This window comes from Corylus avellana, chromosome ca7 (genome assembly GCF_901000735.1).
Source record: "Corylus avellana chromosome ca7, CavTom2PMs-1.0".
NCBI lineage: Eukaryota > Viridiplantae > Streptophyta > Magnoliopsida > Fagales > Betulaceae > Corylus > Corylus avellana.
In genome coordinates, this window is record NC_081547.1 from 23,707,070 (window position 1) to 23,714,082 (window position 7,013).

A 7,013-nucleotide genomic window follows, 5' to 3' on the forward strand; every position below is an offset into this window, starting at 1 on the left:
ACAAAAAAAAAAAGTTAAAAAATACGTATTTTTTTTATTAAACGGATACTTTTTTTCTTTTTTTGGTTGAAATGAACTTTTTGAATGTTAAACACACTTTTAAATTCTTCAAACGCACACTAAAAAAAACCCTACGCCAAGCATGTCAATCATATAATCGTCTCTCCAAAAGAAGCACAATTGATACTTGGCATGCGTCCAAAATCATATAATGTAAAGGAAAGGAACAACAGATCGATAAGACGCATCAAATGAAATTTGAACTAGAAACAATACGGCAATCACTGTATGCAGGAAAATATTGCAACTGGAAGGGAATTTAGTCAATACACCATGTAAGTACCGACAATCAATCACACAAAAAAGTCTACTATATTTGTAATTATTAACAATTTCAAAATATATGAAATTGTCTTACGGATGATCATGAAATTGTCTTTGCAAGGTCACGATTGACTTGCATATATATATATTGAAGTGTAGTGTAGAGGATTACAAAACAACACAAGTATATATTTCAACCCTTTATACTTTATTAGCTAGTATCAGAGCCTTTCAAGCATTAAACTATGAAAAACGTCATGCCGACTTTAAAAATTTGTTTATCACAATCAATTTATGCGGAATTAATATTATGAAACAATAAACAATTCAATCATCCAAAATATATAAAGCAACAAAGACGCGGACACATGTATTTTGGTTACGAAAATGAAATTTTTTAGAAATCGATCTAAAAGTAAAACCTCTCCGGGGCAGCCAAACTCAGGAAATCACTATCAAAAAATTATCCAGAGATTACAGACACTAGAAACACTTACAACCCTTTGCAAGACCTTGACTCTGTAAGATCGACAAGCTTATAACTCGTCTCCTTGGTCACAATCTTCTTCAACGTGATTCTCCTTTACCGGACCCTTCTGATAGACTTCTCAACCGTAGATTTATTAAAGGAATAACTAAAACTCTAAGAGATTCAATTTATCGTTCGTCACGTATGATCTCTCTTAACACAGCCTCCGACGAACTCTCTGGGGGCGAAAATCCGTACCTCTCTCTTGTATAATGATGTATATATATCAGTACATCAAACCCTAGACCTGGGCCCACTAAAAACACGTTTTTGGGTATAATAGGTACATAGCGTTCAGACAGGGTAAGTGCCTGTCCAGACAGGGCCTTGCAGGGAAACATATGCTTGCTGGAAAGCCTGTCCGGACAGCCTAGCACCCTGTCCAGTCATAGCCTGCAGTGGAGAGAAAACAACATTTTGAAAATGCTATCTAGCCTTGATTAACAGCTCTGATCGATGGGCGTATGTAGTCCGATTGAACTGAAATTTTGCAAGGACGTTTATGACACATGAATCTACATTATGAACGGTGGAGATTTGATTATGAGCATTATATATCAGTGTTTGAGCCCGTGGACAGTAACGTCTGCATTTTGAAACTGAATTAAGCCAACACGAGAACTAACAAACCCCCCCTTTGGCAATTCGGTGACAAAACCAAAATGCCGAGCCAATCCCATCATCTCCTCATATTTACTCACCCATTTTTGTCACAGAATGACAAAAGGTCTTCATGTTTCCTGAAACACTTCACAAAATACATCAAGGCATATGTAGAACATGAATACATAAATGGTAAAACTCATGATTACAGATAACAGAACATGCATGGAATAATGCAAGATCATGAAAAAACATCAGCAAAAACTCCCCCTCAATGTGTGACTCAATATCAACAAGGGAACAAATGTTTCAAACTTAAGTATTCATAAGAAGAGTATATCTAATAAATGATCAAGAATTGTAGATTAGAAGAAACTCTTGTTGAATGTGCCAAAAAAAAAAAAAATACTCAAAGCATACAAGAGTATCAAAAGGTGAATAAACAGAATCATTGTTGCAACTCATGTCATGCCATTATGTACCATCACTATTTATGCTATATATGTTGTGTGTGATTAGCCACGGTCAAGAGTCAAGCAATGGACAAACAATTCACAATTTTCAAACATCTATTAATCTAGGATTTGTAGTCTACGCATCCTATGCTGTCTACCTATTTCACTAATAAGACAAGACAATAAATATAAAAATATACTACTACACTATTTGAATAGTTAAAATAGCATTATTGCTGAAATGCTTTTAGTTGACATTATTCATCATCATTATCAAAGAATTCTCTAAAGTTTAATCAAATTTTAACTAAAAAAATTATTTTTATCATTTTATCTATTTATTTTTTACATACACTAAATATCAAGCTATATAAATATTTATCTATTTTAAATAAATATTATTTTTTTATTAATTGTTAATTGGTTGAAACTAACCACCAAAGAAAAAAAAGACTTCCAAGTACACATATGGAAAGAGAAAACAATGGAAGTAATAAAATAATAAATGATTAAAGAAAAACTAGCATCAAATATGAAGAGAGATTATGACAAAAACTAAATTAGAGAAACAATGGAGAGTTTGATAAATGAGAGTGTCTTAGAATATTCTCTAAATCTTAGAGTCACCCTTATATCGGTTCCCAGAATAGATTTGTACCTCCACATAAGTAATCACATCTATATTTATTTTGTTTTCAGAATCAAGAAGAGGAAAAGAGACTTTGACCTTACGGAAATTCGGTCATTAATGTTATAAATCATATAATTTGTACATATGCTTAATCGTAAATTCTTTTATTCCAGCACACTTTCAAAATATGAGGTAACTGTTATCTCACAAGTCCCAATTGTCCGACAACTTATTAATTATAATGTTATTATTAAGACACGTTTTTTATGAGATTGTTTTTGCAACCACTCGTCTTCTGTAGTGACTAGCTCCCAAAAAGCAAAAATAGAAGTTGCAATCATGTCGATGAGAGATGAGCTAAATGAGCTGATTTTTTAGGTAAATATAGCTCACTTTGCCACTTATTAATTATTATGATTCATTATAAATAAAGATTTTTTATAACTATTTTTTCTTTCTTTATCTGTACCAAATGTTTATGATTCTAAATTAATCGGAAAATATTATTAAGAATGTTAAAAGAAAAATATGTGCATCACATGCTTTAATATGAACATATTTTTTTAGTCGAAGGGACGTGAGATACACATGTTTTCTTTATTAAATATGGACCGTAAATTGTGGGACCCGGAGAATAGGTCTAGAAAGCATCAATAACTCATTTCATTCATAATTGTGATTTTATTTGAGAAATAGAGTTTTTAAGTTAAAAAATGCGTATTTTTTTTATTAAACGGGTATTTTTTTTTTGTTGAAATAAACTTTTTGAGTGTTAAATACACTTTTAAATCCCTCAAATGCACACTCAAAAAAACCCTACGCCAAGCATGTCAATCATATAATCGTCTCTCCAAAAGAAGCACAATTGATACTTGGCATGCGTCCAAAATCATATGATGTAAAGGAAGGGAACAACAGATCGATAAGACGCATCAAATGAAAATTGAACCAGAAACAATACGGCAATCACTGTATGCAGGCAAATAATGCAACTGGAAGGGAATTTAGTCAATACACGATATAAGTACCGACAATCAATGACACAAAGAAGTCTATTATATTTGTAATTATTAACAATTCCAAAATAAATGAAATTGTCTTGCGGATGATCATGAAATTGTCTTTGCAAGGTCACGATTGACTTGAATATATATATATATATATATATATATATGTAGTGTAGTGTAGAGGATTACAAAACAACTCAAGTATATATTTTAACCGTTTATACTTAGCTAGTATCAGAGCCTTTCAAGCATTAAATTATGAAAAACGCTATACCGACTCTAAAAACTTGTTTATCACAATTTATGCGGAATTAATACTATAAAGCAATAAACAATTTAATCACAAAAAATATATAAAGCAATAAAGAGGCGGACACAGATATTTTGGTTACGAAGATGAAACCTTTTAGAAATCGATCGAAAAGTAAAACCTCTTTAGGGCAACCAAACATAGGAAATCACTATCAAAAGATTATCAAGAGATTATAGACACTAGGAACACTTACAACCCTTTGCTGGCTTTGCAAGACCTTGGCTCTGTAAGATCGACAAGCTTACAACTCGTCTCCTTGGTCACAATCTTCTTCAACGTGATTCTTCTTTACCAGACCCTTCCGATAGACTTCTCAACCGTAGATTTATTAAAGGAATAATTAAAACTCTAAGATATTCAATTTTCGCCTACATATGATCTCTCTTAGACCTCCAAACGAACTCTAAAGGGCGAAGAATTACATATATGATCTCTTGGCACATCTTGTATAATGATGTGTATATATATATATATATATATATATATATATATATATATATATATATCAGTACATCAAACCCTAGACCTAGGCACACTAAAAACACGTTTTTGGGCATAATAGGTACGGGGTGTTCAGACAGGGTAAGTGCCTATCTGGACAGGGCCTTGCAGGGAAAAATATGCTTGTTGGAAAGCCTGTCCGGACAGCCTAGCACCCTGTCCAGACATGGCTTGCAGTGGGGAGAAAACAATATTTTGGAAATGTTGTCTAGCCTTGATCAACAGCTCTGATCGATGGATGTTTATGGTCCGATTGAGCTGAAATTTTGCAATGACGTTCATGACACATGAATCTACATTATGAACGGTGGAGATTTGATTCTGAGCATTATATTTCAGTGTTTGATCCCGTGGACTGTAACCTCTGCATTTTGGAACTGAATTAAGCCAACACAAGAGCTAACAAACCCCGATTTGGCAATTCAGTGACAAAACCAAAATGCCGAGCCAATCCCATCATCTCCCCATATTTACTACCCCTTTTTGTCACAGAATAACAAAATGTCATCATGTTTCCTGAAACACTTCACAAAATATATCATGGCATATGTGGAACATGAATACATAAATAAAACTCATGATCACAGATAACAGAACATGCATGAAATAATGCAAGTTCATGAAGAAATATCAGCAAAAACTCCCCCTCAATGTGTGATTCAATATCAACAAGGAAAAAATGTTTCAAACATGAGTATTCATAAAAAGAGTATATCCAATAAATGATAAAAAATTGCAGATTAGGGAAAACTCTTGTTGAATGTGCCAAAAAAAAAAAAAAAACAAAAATACTCAGAGCATGCAAGAGTATCAAAAGATGAATAAACAAAATTATTGTTGTAAGTCATGTCATGCCATTATGTACCATCACTATTTATACTATATGTGTTGTATGTGATAAGCCACAGTCAAGAGTCAAGCAATGAACAAACATATATTAACAAAGAAGGCACATTAAAACTTCCAAGTCATATGAAAGAAATTCATATCTTGTTAGGTTAGAAGTCAAACCTTTCTAGGGCCTAGTCAGCCTCATCGAATATTCTCCCCCTTAGTCTCATCACAAGGCTCAAAACTACATCCATAATTTTAATTATGGATGAGCCAAGCACAAAAAATTGACGCAGTGAAAATTTCATTTTTGAAATATTTTGGCATTTTGCACATTTCACTTTAGATTTTCTCTTTGAGAACGTGTCTTTCATAAAAATTAAAGTACAAGACATAAGGGTTTGAACTGGAATTTATAGGTTCTAGGTTCAATCAGCATTTGGTCAATTTTAACCCACCAAAAAAAAAAAAAAAAATCCATCTTATTCATATGGTTTGTCTAACATAAGAAATTTGTCATGGATTGACATTCATTCTTGAAGCCTAAAAGTGCATAGAGATATCATAAATGAAATGTACCACAATAACACATACTTGAATGGATCAATGATAGTTCATTAAAAAGATAATCAACTAAAGCGTGATAAGTGTATTCCATAAGTACATAAATTAAGCGGATTTCTAATTAAGCAATTAAAAAGCATTTAAAGCATATATCCATCTTACATTTCAAACATCTTTGCAACACCAATTCCTTTCTCAAAAATTTATTAACACAAATAAACCACAAAGAAGGGCAGCAAAGAAAAACAATATGTTTGAATTGAGATTACAACTGGCAATACATGAATGTTCTTTAGCATTAAACTTTCATCACATCTTATAGGTCCCATTACAAAATAATGATTTGGTTTAATAACTACTTCTAGGTATTCACAAGACATTACACATTCATGAATACTTGATTAGCAAGTAGACAAAAATCTTGGTGGTCCGCACACAACATCTCATCGATAAGCCTTTCAAAGTTTCAAAGGTCATAACATATGAATTTCTTGAAAAGTCATTTATGAATATGCCTCATAACAAGAATCTAAAAACAAACATGTATACACTCTTCACACAAAAAATGTAACATAAAAACAAATTGCAATGCATAAACTAGAAAGCATAAAAAAAAAAAAAAAAAAAAAATGCAAAGCAAAGAAAAACAACATGCTCTAGGATATTCAAAAATAAGCAAAACAACCAATCCTAAGCGTGTTATTGACTCACCTAAATTAAGGTGAGATCACAACCACTCCCCCTCAATGGGTGAATGGTATAATCCTTCCTAACCCACACTTGAACAATTTTAGGACCAAATTTATGACGCACATGGGGTCTCAATTTAAAACAATTTAGTTGAATATTACTAACTTTGCCACAATGATGACAGGTGAGATCAAACCTTTGAGAATGTTGTCTTTTATGAGGAGGGCTATATTTTGACTTTGATTTATGCAAACACGACTTATATCACATTTTTCTTTCTTAGGAGAAGCCAAGTTTTTTCAAAGTCTTGGTGATTTAAACTGAAAACAGTTTGGTACCAATAATCCCACAATGGTGGCATGTAGGAACAAAATTAGCTTGAGTTTGTTTCTTAGAAGAAGTCTTCGATTTGGGCTTCACATAATTATTCAAACAAGTAGTTTTGCCCTTATCCAAACAGACTATATTAGCCTTAACTTCTTTAACATTCACTGGCTTAACAATGAAGGTATTTCTTTCAGATTTAGAAGCATGTGAAATAAAGCTACCAACATTATCAACAATC